General features: G+C 37.9%; 1 protein-coding gene across 12 annotated transcripts in view; it reads left to right on the plus strand.

The window, feature by feature from the left end:
* Window positions 1-15608, plus strand: part of B3GALT1 (beta-1,3-galactosyltransferase 1) — a 209745-nt gene that overhangs the window by 51849 nt on the left and 142288 nt on the right. The window contains exons 2-4 of one of the 12 annotated variants that reach the window (XR_009743244.1): window positions 9058-9178; window positions 13057-13150; window positions 13570-13823. The exons of 10 other annotated variants lie outside the window; for them this stretch is intronic. The gene's annotated coding sequence lies outside the window, so the exon portion shown is untranslated. Of the gene's footprint in view, window positions 1-9057; window positions 9179-13056; window positions 13151-13569; window positions 13824-15608 lie in introns of those variants that run through there. One more of the 12 variants, XR_009743246.1, reaches the window with a different exon arrangement.

Consider the following 15608-nt stretch of genomic DNA (forward strand, 5'->3'; position numbering starts at 1 on the left):
TTTGTCTTTTGGTAAATTGAGTCCTCTAAATATGTTGTTTTCATGCGAGGAGGATTCTTGGAATCCGAATATCCCCCTTCTGTCTTATCTAACGTAAGAACCTGAACTCTCACTCTTTGGAGGCTTTCCTGTGGGTTGGTTTTGGGTCTGGCTTTACACTATAGACAATTACTTTTGTGTCATTGTCGTGGTTTAAACCCAGTCAGGTAACTCGTTCACTCACTTCCCCCCCTTCTTGCCCTCCCCCTACTCCCAGAGGGATGGAGAGGAGAATCGAAAAGAATGCAACTCCCACGGGTTGAGATAAGAACAGTTTAGTAACTAAGGTATAACACAAATCACTGCTGCTACCACCAATGATAATAATGGTAAAGGAAATAACAAGGGAAGAGAATACAACACCTCAGCACCAGCCGACCGATAACTCACCCCCCCAGCCCGACCAAGCACCGACCGATACCTCCTCCAACCCTGCAGACTCCCAGCCCTTCCGGGTAACTCCCAGTTACATCCTGGGCATGACGTGCTGTGGTATGGAATACCTCTTTGGTCAGTTTGGGTCAGGTGTCCTGTCTCTGCTTCCTCCCGGCTTCCCCTCCTCCCTGGCAGAGCATGAGGCTCACAAAGTCCTTGGCCAAACCAAAACATCATTGTTATCAGCTCTGTTCCTGAGCCGAAAGTCAAAACACTGCACTGCACCAGCTACCAAGGAGGAGAAACATGACTGCTACTGCTGAACCCAGGACAGTCGTTCATTTATTCTAGAAAAGAGCCTAAAAATGAAAGGCTCCTACGTATGTAGAGACTCATCAGGACTCTGATGATAGAAGTTTCTTTCATTTTCATTACCCTACTATATAAAGCTCTTTAGGGTGACAGTGGAAAGTTAGAATTGAATGCCAGGTTGGTTAGAGGAGGAACAACACTATAATACAAATAGCAATGATATTATCAAATGTATAAAAAGTAGAGCAATGCATGTAGCGGTGAACATGGACATGAGATAATGATACATGTATCGAGATGTTAATTTACTTAATTAAAAGACGGTAATTTGAAATCATTGGGAAAATTGATGGAGCATAGTACCTGTGAAGAATTTTTCCTGTTTCTTAACTGAGGCAGCATTCGCTGAACAGACAACACAGCACCGTATATGCCAGCTAGGTACAACCCTTGAAAATTGCTTGTTCTGCAGCAAGAAAGCTAAATGGTAAGGTATGTAAAGTGGCATGAATTTAGTTGGTTGAAAAATGAAAGTTGACTTGAGAACTCTGATACACTGATTTCAAGATAGCGAAGGAAAAAAGTCATGGTAGTTGCCCAGATGTCTTGATTTAAACTTGGCTCATCTGGCAAAACTGTTACTGGCATCAGTGTGTCACGATTTCACTCAATAGGTGCTTAACAGGTATTATGAGGAAATCAGCGGGAGTATTTTGAAACAGAGCAATTCAATGAGGCCATCAAGGGAAGAATAAGCTCCAGTAGAAGAGTTAGTAATAGTTGCAAGTAACTTGTTACTGGCAGTCTAAAGTTTGATATATTTGCCTGGCTCATTCATCTTGGGAGATATATATAGGATATAAAACCTACTATTTTTTTGTCATTTTGCTAACACTTAAGTATTAGATAATGTATGTGAAGATCTAAACAATAAATGCTGACTTTTGAAACAAAGTTGTAGAGAGCTGAAGTTTTCTTCACAAAAATAATTACCAAAAGAATATAAAAGGCAGAAATTAAATCAGCCTGAATTCCTTTCTGACATAAAAGGAGATTACCAATTTAAATTACATTTTCTAAAAGTAATTCACAATAAAGTGCTACTTAGAACACTAACTTGCCAATTAAATGTAACTGCTGTAATCCCTTATATTAACCTGGTGACTGCATGTTTTGCAATAAATGTAAAATTTTAAAGTAGTGAGAATGCCAAAAGAATTTTTTTTAGTAAAATAAGAAGTAATGCTCAGAATCCATAAATGTTTTCTTTAGCTAAGTGATAATTTTCTGATAATATCCACATTTTATAACATGTCTACGTCAGAGTGTCCTTATACATCTTAGTTTTTCACATAATTATACCTTTTTTCATTTAGCACAGCGATGCTTTGTCTGTGGCATGAAAAAGAATGAGCAAATGTCACTGCAGAAAGTCTGCAATCTCAAGATTCACCCACAGGAAAAATTCTGGAATCTTTGCTCCTAGTCTACTTTTAATATCTTGCGTCCAAAAAATACTGCAGAGTATTTCCCAAGCGGAAATATTCCATGGTGTTGGCTGAAAAGCAAGACCAGAATCCCAAAACCCATCTACCTGTTAAGCTCTGTCTTTATAAGTATGTGCTTTCCTCTGCTGCTTTTTATTAGCTGTTACTGTACTTTTACCTCTCAAGAGAAATTACCCAAAGTCTTCATTCCTTCCACGCCGAGTTTTAAGTGTTGCTTTAACCATTGCACCGGTCCCAATTCTAAACCCAAATTTTGGTGTTCTTTTAAAATAATGAAAATTCAGGGGATTTTCCTGTTTAGAGGCGCTTCACACAAGACACCAACAGTGGTACCGATTTAGGCTACAATTTCCTGTCAGGGTCAATGCATGTGAATTGTGTGTCAGGATTGTTTAAGTACCAGAGTCATCCACAGTCGTACATTGGTTGACTATGCCTCACCAGAGCAGTTTGATACAAGGTGGCTTTTCGATGGCAGAGAAGGCTATTCGAGAGCAAGCGACATTAATTTGTTCTGAATGGTGCTGACGTCCACATGTTTTGGGTACATACTGCAGCTTCAGCATTGCACTCGGAGAGGTGTTGGATTCACTATGTCCCTGCTAGGCTTACATGTAAAATGTTTCCCTGCCCCACTGTTTATTAATAAAATCCATAAGTGCTTGAGTATTTTTCAGAGGGAAAAAGCCTGAAGCTTGCAGTATTCTCATGGAAACAGCCAAGTTCTGTCTTTGGCTTCAGTTGATATTTTGCTATTAATGCAAAATCCACCAGCTTCCACAGGTCCATTTCAGGATACTAACACTACAGTACACTGGTAAAAATCTGATATCCTGGTAGATACAAGTACACATTTCAAGGCTCCTTGAGATTAGGCAGGGAGTTAAGTCCTAAATTTGGACCTATTTTTTCTAATTCCTTCTCAATGGCTCTGATAATTGGATTAATCAATATCAAGCTTCTCACGTGTTTGAGAGCACGGTATCTGGCTTACACCCAGCTCAGAGGCAATGCTTAGCACTTTGAATTCCTTGGCAGAAATGGCTCTCTTCAGCCCAGAATTAAGAATCAATATTTCTAGGACAGGAATTTAGGCCTCCATTTCCATGTGGCTACCTACAGACTGGTTACTGTAGCAATCATTTCTGAACATCTTGCAGTCCCTGTGGATAACACAGAATAGACTTGGTACCTATTTCAGGACTCTTATTTCCACTAGTGATCAGGGAACTAATGAATATCTGCTGCCTGCAATTTAGTCTGTGTTGTAATAATACCAAGGAAAAATCTGTGTTTCATTTCTCTGTATTTTTCAAAGGATATTTTCCTTGCCAAATTTTTCTTTTGTCCGTTCATCACCTTCTAATACCCCTGATGTGAAACTACTAAGTATAAATCTGGAAATATTTCTTGTAGACGTTTAGTGGGGCTAGTGAGGAAATACTTAAGTGAATAATTTAATAGCTTTTCATATCTTTGCTCACTGTTGTCTGTGAATATATTGCTTTTCCTCAAAATACAGTTTTTGTTAGTTTTTCCACTAAGATACTGCTATGCAATGTACTATAAGATGTAACTGAGTATATTTACATTGATTCATCTGGTTGACATTCCGCTGTTTGACTGTGCAGAGCTAAACTAAAAAAGAAGGTATTAGGAAAAGTAATCTGGAAATAAATCAGTGTTCAGAGATAGCAGAACATTTTGTGACTTTGTGGTATTTATAGAATAATGACTGGGCAGGTGGAAGGAATATATCAAGTACTGGAAATAAACATCTACTTAAGGACTGACTAGTCAGCATGCAGATAGTTGAGTTGGCAGGGTAAAAAAATGTACACGTGAAAGGAGCTGTCCTAATTGTACAGAGGTTCTGGGGCAATGTGGGATTCATGTAAATGCAGGGAAAACAAATGTCCTACACCAGCCTACAAGATCTGTCTCTTCTAAGAGCTAGGTAACATGGAAGATCTAGCTCAGGTATGTAGGCTGGACAATGCGTTGTTATCTTACCATACAGAGGGAAGGTAAAAAGTACTGTTACAAGAATGATATGCATTTGAAGGAGGATTGCAGTAAGAAATCTCTGTTAGCACAACAATACGGTGAGGATAGGGTGCCTCACAAATTACAAATTTCAGCTGGATCAGAGTGGAGATATTACCCGAGAGAGAAACTTGAAAGGTAGAGAGATCACAAGTGCAGCTCGTCTCTGAACTACCGCAGAAGTTATGTTTAGAACTAGAATAAATCTGAATTTGCCTTTGAATATTATTTAGGTGACAAAGGTGATGAATGAACAGAAGCATGGAGGTGCAACCTCATCTCAGAATTTCATTTTGATGGTTTCTAAATCTGGGAATGTTTGATAAGAACAAACAAGAGTGTCTGTGCATACTGCCTGTACACTGCAGACAAATGTAACCAAGAGGCAAAAGAGAGTGGGGTTTTAACCCCTAGAGGTTCTATTATTTGTTAAACACAACAGGAATTTTAATTATTTTCCAATTAATAAATGTATACAGACTGCACTGACAGAATATTTATGTCTTGGGAGCTAGAGGAAGAATATACAGATTGTAATGACAGCATAATGAATGTAAAATCATAACATTTTGAGACTCATTATACATAGGTAAGAGTTCAGTATAGTTAAGAATACCCATGTATTCTTGACCTTTCTGGGAAGTACAGAAATGGTGCTTAGATGTGAACTTCATTATGGTCTCCAGTGAGACACAGCCATTCATTTTTTAACTGATTAATTTAGGTTAGTGTTGATGAAAGACTTCTTAGGACTAAATATGGAGATCTCATGGGCAAGTATACTGTTTTATAAGCAGGTATCACCTGCCTAACTAAATGCTTACAAGTAGCTATTTTGTCAAGTTATTCTGTATACAAAGTAATAATTAAGTAGAAAATGTAAAAATTAAGTTGTGTTACTCCATACATTGAACTTGGCTTTTAGTCTTTGTTATGAAACATGCTTCCTTAGAAGCACAAATACAATTAGAAAACCATCATCTTGAACAGCAAATAGACAGAAGCATGTAGGCTGTCCTTCAGTGAATGAAAACTGATAAAAGAAAATGGCACCTATGGGATTATCTAATAAATGGTTTCTTGTAAACTATAAAAGGTAGGAACATGTAAATCATACACTGGGCAGTCCTTCAGAAAAAGTATCTGGATTTGTACAGACTGGGACCATCACTGGGAGTTTCAGTCTAAACAGCAGGGTCTGGAAATGACAAGAAATAGAACAGGTTTTAATTCTAGACATTAGGCATGGTGTTTAAATCATTTAGTGCAAACTGCTGTGCTGTTTTGTGCCTCTTGTGTGAATAAATGGACAACAGAAATAAAATGGCTTATTGGCCATTCCAGCAGGGTGTTTTAAAATAATAAAGTAGAACTTTTTGCAGCTTTCTGTATATGTTTCCTAGTGAAGTGGTACATGCAAAATATGATAAATTAGAATTTTTAGCTTGAATTAGAATTGGTTTACTGTATAGACAGAAATTAAGGAAAATAGATAATGTGTTTATAATACAAAACTCTGAAATAATTCACTGTTTAGAAAAATAATAAAAACTGTGAAATTATTACTTCGTTTACACCATGTCTCTTGGAGCATGTAGAATCCAACCAGATGTCTTGTATTAATTTGAGTAGATGGGAGTGATAAATTTTCAAAGCTCTGCTGACCTTGTAGTAGCTATTGCAGATCGCTGTACCTGAAAATCTTCTCCCTTTCCTTTTGTAGATAATTTTATCTTTGGCCAAAGGTCAAAATCAGGCTGCTCGATACGCAATTTCAAATTAAAAGCTGTAATAACAGTTCAGTAAAGTTCTATCATTCTGCTGTGTAAAGTGATTATACATAACTATATGATTAAATTTTCTATTTAATTGTCTTCATGTGTTAAAGGAGTCTTAAAATACCCTATGCCATTGTCAGAATAGCATATATAAATACATTTTATAACGTAGATTTACTGATGTGTGTAAGGTTTGGGCTGTGTTTGCTTTTAAATAGAATATTTTTCATGGCACTTAACTCCAAAGTCTTGTCTTAATGCAGTACTTGTTCTGAAGCAATAAGATAAATTTTTAAATAGATGTGTTCATCTTTTGATGTTGAACTCAGGTTTCTGAGTACTCCTAATAGAATAATCTGTCCTACAGAGTTTACTCATATTTTCCTGGTTTATATCATATAATTGTCTAAACACTACTGTTACAAGGTATGGATATAACAGTATCAATACAAACAATACTTCTAAAGATAAATTTACTCATGATGAGCTACACTAGAAAAGCTAAAATAAATGTTTAAAAAAGCAAATTTTGTGCAGAAAGGAGATTTTAGTATAAATAAGGAACTGTATCTTATTGTTAATAACACTAAGTGTATAAAACTTGAAAGTAAAACCCAATTTCTGAGCGGATAGAATGGAAAAAAATCTGCCAGATTTGTTCATGTATGCCTTTCTGCAAGGGGAAAAGTCAAGAACAATTAATCTGATAAAATTTAATTTAAGTCTGTTCAGATTTGTTAAAGAATTGTTTAAAGATTTTACTTGAGTTTGAACTCACTGGTCAAACATATATAGGTTTTATATTAGACCTGTTTTTTTCAGGGAAAGCTTAGTCTTCTGTGAGGGTATATGTGCAGGTAAGGACCCGTGTTGAAAATCAAACATTGCAACTCTGTTATTAAGTACAATTTTACTTGGAGAGGTAACGTAAGGAAGACATCCTTACTTTGGCTGCACTTTTACATAATCTGCCTTGTTGAATGAATGGAATTTATTCCATATTTAATATGAAATGTAATTTCCTGGGAAACTCAAACTGGAAGACAAAAATCCATTAACCTGGACAATGTAAATCATTTATTTTAAAATGTATTACTAGAAGCAAAGGTGAACTAAAAAAACTTTCTCATTGGAATCCATTTACTCAGTTGCTCATATACAGCATGGTAGTACATGCTAGTATGTGTTTAAGGGTATAATACAAGCTTCAGTACAAGCTGATGAGGTGGCAGCAGTTCAGCCTCAAAAGAAATCTTGGAGCTTCAGCTTGCTGTGCCTTTTCACTTGACCTAAGTCCCTTGACCTGCATCTTACCTGGGATGCTACAGAGAAGGACACCAGAGGACTGAGAACACTGTATTTGAGGCATCTCCAGCTTTCTCTAGCCTGAAGACTTTAGGAAGAAAACTTGATGTTCCCTAGAGTAGGCCAGAACACAAACAATGGGGGCAGCAGTACATAAAGGGAACCTTTGTAACACTGGCAATATACACAGTAAAAGCATTCAAAAGCATGATATGAGTTAAAAGATTGTATGTAGGAAGCTGGGGCAAAGAAACAAACCTGTTGGGCCTAAACGATGACTCCTGCCAACATTATTCTTGTGCTCATGTATTCACTTTTATTCAGGTTTCTTTACTGTGCCCTTTACTGATGGTTGAGTGCTTGGCATCAGCCCTGCCAGCACATACAAGTCTTTCAGGGAGCAACACTGATCCTCTGTGTCAGAAATCCTGCTTCCTCGGTGCCCCAAGCAGGTCATGAGCGAGTCTGATAGCTGTCCAAGCAGCATGGGCACAGGTTAATGATTACCTTGTCCAGTTTCTGGCCGTTCTAACACAGCCCTGTGTGGCTGCTGGATGCCATCCAGTCAGCAGTTTTCCATTCCAGGAAGCTGTGGGTAGCTGTGACGAAGCACAAATCACAGCTATCTGTGCTTGGCCTGTGCAATAACAGCCCATGGTTGAAAACCAGTCAAAGATAAAAGAAATCCAGGGATTTGGCAATGCTGTTTACACTGGTGTCTGACATCTTTGCTGTTCATTTGGGCACTTGGCTAAACATTTTTGTGATCATAGCTTGATATTTCATTAATATTAATGAGCCAAGTTTATGCTGTGTGGAGATCTACTGTACAAAAAAAAAGTAAAACTAGTGCCTGTTAATTAATGTTATTCCAGCTACTAATTTAGTGCCTGTTTCTTTGATATAATCTGTCTAAATTCTTAGCTGATTATGCATAACAGATCCAACCCATTTGTTATGACTAATGAAGTCAGGGGCTTCTTAATGGCAACAAATGTCAGCTATTAGATTTGAACCTCTGTCCTTCTATGTGAATTTTGTGGGAGGTTCTTTAAACTCAAGGCTTCAATGGGGAAAGAGAAAACCCTCCCAAAGTAATATGAAGACAGATGTGACCTATACAGTTCTGCACACACTTTTTCTTTAATATTCTTTATTACTGTGCTGTCAAAATATATTTAATATCATGTAAATTCTGATGTAAGAGAATTAGGTAAGTTCTATATCCAGTGAATGACTTCAGTGTTTTGGAATAGTGAAGTCTTGTAGAATTAAGCTGCTGGCCCAGCATGCCATTAGCTTCAGATTATTAATGCAAATTTAAGTACATTAGCACAGTATTTAATATAATAGGGCCTATCCTTCTTCAAAATTCCTATGACTTTGATGAAAAAAGCTGTCAAAGAAAGAGCTTAGTAGTGGCACATATTTAAGTTTACATGTTCCCACACAGGAAATCTCTTTCTTACTTATCGGCTGCTGGATTGGGCAATGTTGGCAAGGTGAGGGTCAGCTGTCCCAACAATTCCTGTCATAAATCAGTGTAGTAAACATCTTTTTTTCACCCAAGCTAATGGGCATGCCCATATGGTTTGCTGTGCCCTCACACAGTCAGGGGAGAGACAATGTGTACAAGGATTTTTTGGGGAAGAGGCCTAAGATCCTCATCCATTTCCATTTGCTCTCCTGCTAAGGGACGTTTATGTTCCCACTGCAATGCTATGGCTCATCTGAAGAACCAGGAAGATGGCAGTATTGCACAGAGCATAGCAATAATGGCAGCACAATGGTAGGGCAACAGAGGATGGAACAGAGGTGGGTGGTTTGAGATTTACAGTCTTCTATATAAGTCTTAACCTTAACCCTTACTATTTTCTTGTCCACTTACTCAATAGGATAGCTTTGGGTGTGGGGAAGAAATCTTCAGAAGTGACATAAACTGTAGTTTTGACCAGTGCCAAATGCAGCAATATGGCATAACTTTGGCAGACATGATTTCTAAATCTAAAAACTCCTAGAGTGCTAAAACAATAAAAGATGAAAGGGTTTACAGCTGCTGTGTGTCAGGTTCAGCGTTGTCCTGGGTTCAGCAGTAGCAGTCATTTTTCTCAGTCTTAGTAGCTGGTGCAGTGCTGTGTTTCTGACTTTCACCCTGGGAACAACGCTGATAACACTGATGTTTTTAGTTACTGCTCAGTAATGTTTACTCTGACCAAGGACTTTGAGTCTCATGCTCTGCAAGGGAGGAGGGGAAGCCGGGAGGAAGCAGAGACAGGAAACCTGACCCAAACTGACCAAAGAGGTATTCCATACCACAGCACGTCATGCCCAGTATATAAACTGGGGGCAGTTACTCAGAAGGGACAGATCACTGCTCAGGTCGGGCTGTGTATCGGTCAGTGGGTGGTGAGTGGTTGTGTTCTCTTCCCTTGTTATTTCCCTTACCATTATTATTACTGGTGGTAGCAGCAGTGGTTTGTTTTATACCTTAGTTACTGGACTGCTCTTATCTCAACCCATGAGAGTTACATTCTTTCAGTTCTCCTTCCCATCCCTGCGGGGGTGGGGGAGCAAGGGGGCTTACATTCATTCAATTCTCCTCCCCGTCCCTCTGGGAGTGGGGGTGGGGGGGAAGAAAGGGGGCAGGGAGTGAGCGTGAGGGCTGCGTGGTTCTGATTTACAGCCTGGGCTTAAACCATGACAGTGTGTATATTTGAAATATGTCAGTAAGAAATGCAAAACTATCAGTTGTACAGAACTGAGTTATCAGAACAGTGCAGCTCAAAACTGAGAATTGAAGATGACAGACATGTTGATGAACTTTTTTTGTGGCCAAAAGAATCATTTCTAGGATAGAGAAACAGAATATAAAGTAGTCATATGATATACTAAGTATCTCATCTTCAGGAGCATACTTTTTTTCTATGCCTATTTATTTCAGGTGCAAATTGAGGGTAAAACCAGGAATTATTGTGGTTGATTAGCTAGAATCAGAACAGGGTTTAGCAATGACAAATGCCAGAAATGTAAGAGCTGACATATTTGTACATATATGGGGGTATTCTGGACATTCAGACCACATCTAATACCAAATGAAATTAGCTCCAAAGTCATTCATCAGTCTAGAGATGAAGATGTTAGTGGGTTTCATGAATACAAGGTCACAATATTTTAGGTAAATCGTCTATCACCGAATGTAGTTTTGGGGAACCCAGTAATATTGGAACACACAACTCCACTGAATGCTTGTCTTATCTTGTTTGCAATTAAAACTTACCCAGTAATGCTATTGCTTAAAAATGACCTGCACTAACAAAGGAAGTAAAATATGATGGAGTTAGTTCACTCTGGGTGCTGCAAGTTATGCTGAACAGCTTAGATTTGATCCATGCCTATCTTGTAAACAGTTATTTTTGTAACTTTTTCAGATAGGGGAATAGGCTCATTTCTTACACATGCTCAATTTGCTGCTATTTTTTCCTCAGTCTTATGTCTAGAGATAGTTGTTTCAAATAATACAGTACCATCACTCTGTGATAACATTTGAGCAAAGTTTTCTCAAGCAGACATACACAGCCAGCCAGGGCCCACAAGTGAAATGATGATGGAAAAAGGCAGCAGCAGCCTCACACTGACCCCAACACTGGCAAGTCTGATCCTTACGATCACTAAGAAAAAGAACTACACAGCATATAGACACATCTCCAAATGTCATTGCAGGTAATTCTTGAAAGAAATGACCTAACAGCAAGACTCCAGGAGAACATCTGCTTCAGGAGACAGGATGCACAGATAGCAGAATCTGAAGGAAGGAGCAGCCTGGTATCCTGTGCTAGCATTGGAAGCCTGTTGTGTCACTTCAAGCACCTGACATTACAAAAGAAGCAAAAAATACCAAGAATATTGAATTACTAGGAACTGAAAAAAAGAACTTTACTCCCCTAAGACTCCACAGTAATACTGCAGTCTTTCAAATATCAGCTGTCTAACAGATGTGGTAGCTGGAGCATGCTCTATTAGAAGAGGCCTCATAAACTTAGGGGTGTCTTTATGTACCCTTTTCTTCTGCATGACACTGCAAGACCCAGTCAAAGCAGAAGGCTTGATCGAAATATGTGAGGAATCCAGAAGCAGAACAATTTTTGTACATAAAGATGTCCTGGATTCCAGAGTCAGTTTTGATGAAACACTTTGAAGAGCAGTCCTGTCATACCGTGGTTTGACAGATACAGCCATAACATACTCTGTGACATAAGCTCTCTGCTGATCAGTTCTTTGCAGATGATATGGTAGCACAGGGGAAAAGAGGAGATAAAAGATACTTAAGATAAATGATACTCTAAAAGTGATTGTTGTTCTTTGAGATGTTATGTTTAGAATGGATTCCAGAATCTACTTCCCAGTTCATTAGGATGTAGGTGGTAAGGGAAACCTGGGAGATTTTGGCTTTCCAGAGTTTTGCATCCTTACAAGGTAGCAGAAACTGGCACTGGGTACTTTTGTGTGCCTAAGTTGCTGTTCTGGGGTCTCCAAGCTTGCTCAGATGAGGGACAGAGGTCCTGTATAATAGAAGTCATCTTGGCAGCAAGATCTTCAAGCACTACAGCTTTTCTAATGTAAAGATGATAAAAAATGTGGTGCACGAGGCAACCTGTTTTCAAGAGGAAAATGTGATAGAAATTATCTACCATAAGAAAGGCAAATACAGCATCTAGTGATTTAACAGTAGTAGAAGACAATGATGCACCTGAAAACTTCATTCTGTATTTGACCACTTATTACTGAAGGAACCCAAGTATAGAGAAAAACTGTAAATGGGTTTCAGATTTTGTTTGCTTTGCCAGAGACATTCTGAATAGTAAAGACCTGATGCAGCAAATATCCTCTCAAAGGTCGTGCAAGGATAGATTTAATGATGTTTGCATGATAGCTCGATATTAAAATAAGGTTAAAAATAGAGAAGAATAATAGGTGCTCTTTAAAAAAATTCATTTAGTGTGCCAAGTGTGTCTAAACCCATGTGTAGTGCTGAAACATTTGCTTTCTTATAGGTGTCTATGAATAAATGAGGTACAACTTTCACAAAACAATGTCAGTGTTAAGCTTTCCTAAGGAAATAACTAACTCCATCTTACGTTGTGGGTTGTTTTCAAATTCTTTTTTCAAACCAAGTTCAAGTGGAAGGACATTAAAACTGTAGTTGCAATATTTCTGTGACCGTAAAGGCAGTCAGCGTGTTAGGGTGAAGCAAGTTGTATGTTAAGTCTGAACAGATCTGTGGCCAAGGACACTCCAGGCAGAGCTAAAATCTAAACCCAGACAGCTATTTTGTTGACAACAATAATCCCAGATTACACCTGTCTGTTCAAAGTTATACAGGAAAACTTAACAGATGTGAGGCCTGTGAAAAAATATGGTTTTGAAAACTCATTCTGTTTCTGATCTTTCAAGATGATAAATGCACTGCTTTGAGTTTCAGTAAGGAGATTTTAGTGTTTCATTAAGGGCAAGGATGAACTCACAGGGGAATATTTTAAATGAACAACATTCCAATATGATTTTTTAAGACAAATGTTGATTTTTCATTTTATGAATACTTTCTTTCTAGAAGTTTATACCAACTTCATACATACAGAGGCTGGGAAAGGTAGTATTACTTGGGAAACATTTATAGATGAAACTTCTCTTAATAGGTACCAAGTTATTGCAGTATGTTATGCGAAGGTTCTCAAATTCAAATGCAAACCCACAGACAGAAGACAGGAGGACTTACAAAACCAAATTGAGGTACTGTACCACTATTTCACTCATCTAGGTAGGCTGAATGTGTAAACCCCTTTATATTTAGGGTCAGTAATGTATTTACTGAAGTGTGGTTCTAGATTTTCTGTTTCAAAGGTTTCTGTTTTTGCTCCTTTTGCTAGACATCTCAAAACAGGAGCATCAGTATCAGAAAACCGATCAATAAATCACCTTTACAGAGCAAACACAGAAATACTGGAGGAAGTAAACTTAGGGATAAACTCCTCCATTTTTCCAGATATTAGAGAAATATTTTTATTTGTGCCATTTACAGGCAATCTTGTTACTATGCAAGCTGCTGGAATTGACTGTAATCATTGTGCTATTGTATAAAGGCAGGGAATAATTTTTTCTTTGATGAATGAAAAGCAGCAGTTAGAGGGAAAATTGTTCTCTTTTCACAGGATGTTATTGACAAAGCCAAGGAAACAACAACTCTTAGGCCATGAAAGTGAATTTTTTAGGTTTGGAAGATTAATGATAAGACAAGGAATCCCAAAGCACTTCACACAGGAAGAGAGAATATTGCCTACTCTCAAAACATTCTTATTCTATGGATTTCCCTGAAAGCTCCTTTTAAATCATTATTCAAGTGACCAGAACGCAATAATTCTAGGAAAACAGGGACAAAAATCCTAGGCATGTTGTCAAAATACTAAAAAAACACAGAGCAAAGATGAGTTGGATGCACTGTTTTATCCTAAGCAATGTGTTGATAGAGAAAATATTTCATTATGTCAAAATGGAATACAGTAATAATTGTAAAAATATAAATATATGCATAAATGTACTAGGGAGTCTTGTAAACATCAAGAAGCGCACCCATTTTTTGTCACTGGAAAGAGCCTTCTACATTTTTATTATCTTTCAGTCAGGTTGTTAAGAAATATATAACACTAAGTGTTTGCAGTTTGAAAACCAAATCATAGAATCATAGAATAGTTAGGGTTGAAATGGACCTTAAGATCATCTAGTTCCAACCTCCATACCACGGGCAGGGACACCTCTCCCTAAACCATGTCACCCAAGACTCTGTCCAACCCGGCCTTGAGCATCACCAGGAATGGGGAATCATACCAAATTGTTTCAATAATGAAAACTGTAGGTGCATCGAACCCAAAAGTTGCATCAGTAAAGGTGCTTAAGCATATTTTGAACGGAACTTTGCATTTCGGAGTATGAAAACCTGTGCAAAAGCACTTAGAACAAAAAAATGTAGGAGATTCCTATGGACTCTTAGCTTTAGGTTACTTTTCTCCCCATTTATCTTGAGAACGGGGCTGCTGGCTAGAGGTGTGAAGCAGGCCCCGCCTCTTCCCGCTTCTACAATAGTTTGTTGTTTTTTTTTCTCTTTTGTGAAGTTTTAACATGCCATTTCGGTCTAAGTAAATCGCACCAAGAACAAGAGGTGAGACTTTTTTCAAATGCCTGTGTCTTTAACAAATCCTACCGTGTTTTTAGAAATGCCACATTCAGTGATAGCTTTTTTCTTGTTTTGTTGTTTGTTTTTTTTTTTTCGTCAGATTGTTTATTGCTTTCTGTTGCAAGGGGAATTATGCAAGTCTGTGAGGATAAACATAAGTTTAAATCACATATGTCATATATTCTCCTAGGCAGCTGTAGCTGCATTTCATAACCTGATTTTAGGTTTGAGTATGAAGCATCATAGGTGGTCTCAAGGCTACAGAATTCACCCAGGTCCTGGACAAGCACTTTCACTGATTAAGATGTTGCAAATTTTTGTTTCTTTTCAAGCCTGTACTTCTCACTGTGCTGATCTCTGGCTTGTTAAGGTTCAGCTTTACCCTGTCTTCTCTGTACAGATATATTACGCAAATTAAGAGAGAGCGTGCCATCTCTGTCTAGCTGGTAGGTCCACATCTCGTGCAAAAACCTTATCAGTTTATAGCAACTTAGAACATCAGTGCGGGTTTCTACTTTTTGTCATTGTCTACATTTGTCTCTTCTCAGTGGGGTGAGTGATAAGGTCTTAATTTTTCTACTGTACATCTTTCTACAATTTCCATGCTATCAAGGATTTTTTCCCCTTGGCTCCCCCAAAAATGACAATACCCATTAACTTTCATTGAGCCAGGAAATCTTTGAAGAAATCCTTGTAGGATATGTGTTAGGAATCCAAGCTGATGGAACAGAATCCAATAGAACATCATGAAAAGGCCTACAACACTTGATTTTTCTGTGCTTCAGAATAGTCAGTAATTTGGGACTGAATCAGCCCTCTAATTGACACAAACTGCATATATTCCAGTATTAAAGTAGAAATAAGCTAATACTATGTTTAAGACACTAATTTGGGAAATCCTTTAGTCACTCCCATGAATTTTAATACACAGTTCTTGTTAATGCATTTTCTGTAATTAATTTTGACAACGGGTGCTAAAAAGAACAGAATTACTAATTAATTTCAAAATATGTATGAGCA

Source organism: Pezoporus flaviventris, unplaced genomic scaffold, assembly GCF_033815535.1.
Source record: "Pezoporus flaviventris isolate CSIRO_AGI_PZ_B2104156 unplaced genomic scaffold, CSIRO_AGI_Pfla_v1 ptg000001l, whole genome shotgun sequence".
Taxonomy (NCBI): domain Eukaryota; kingdom Metazoa; phylum Chordata; class Aves; order Psittaciformes; family Psittacidae; genus Pezoporus; species Pezoporus flaviventris.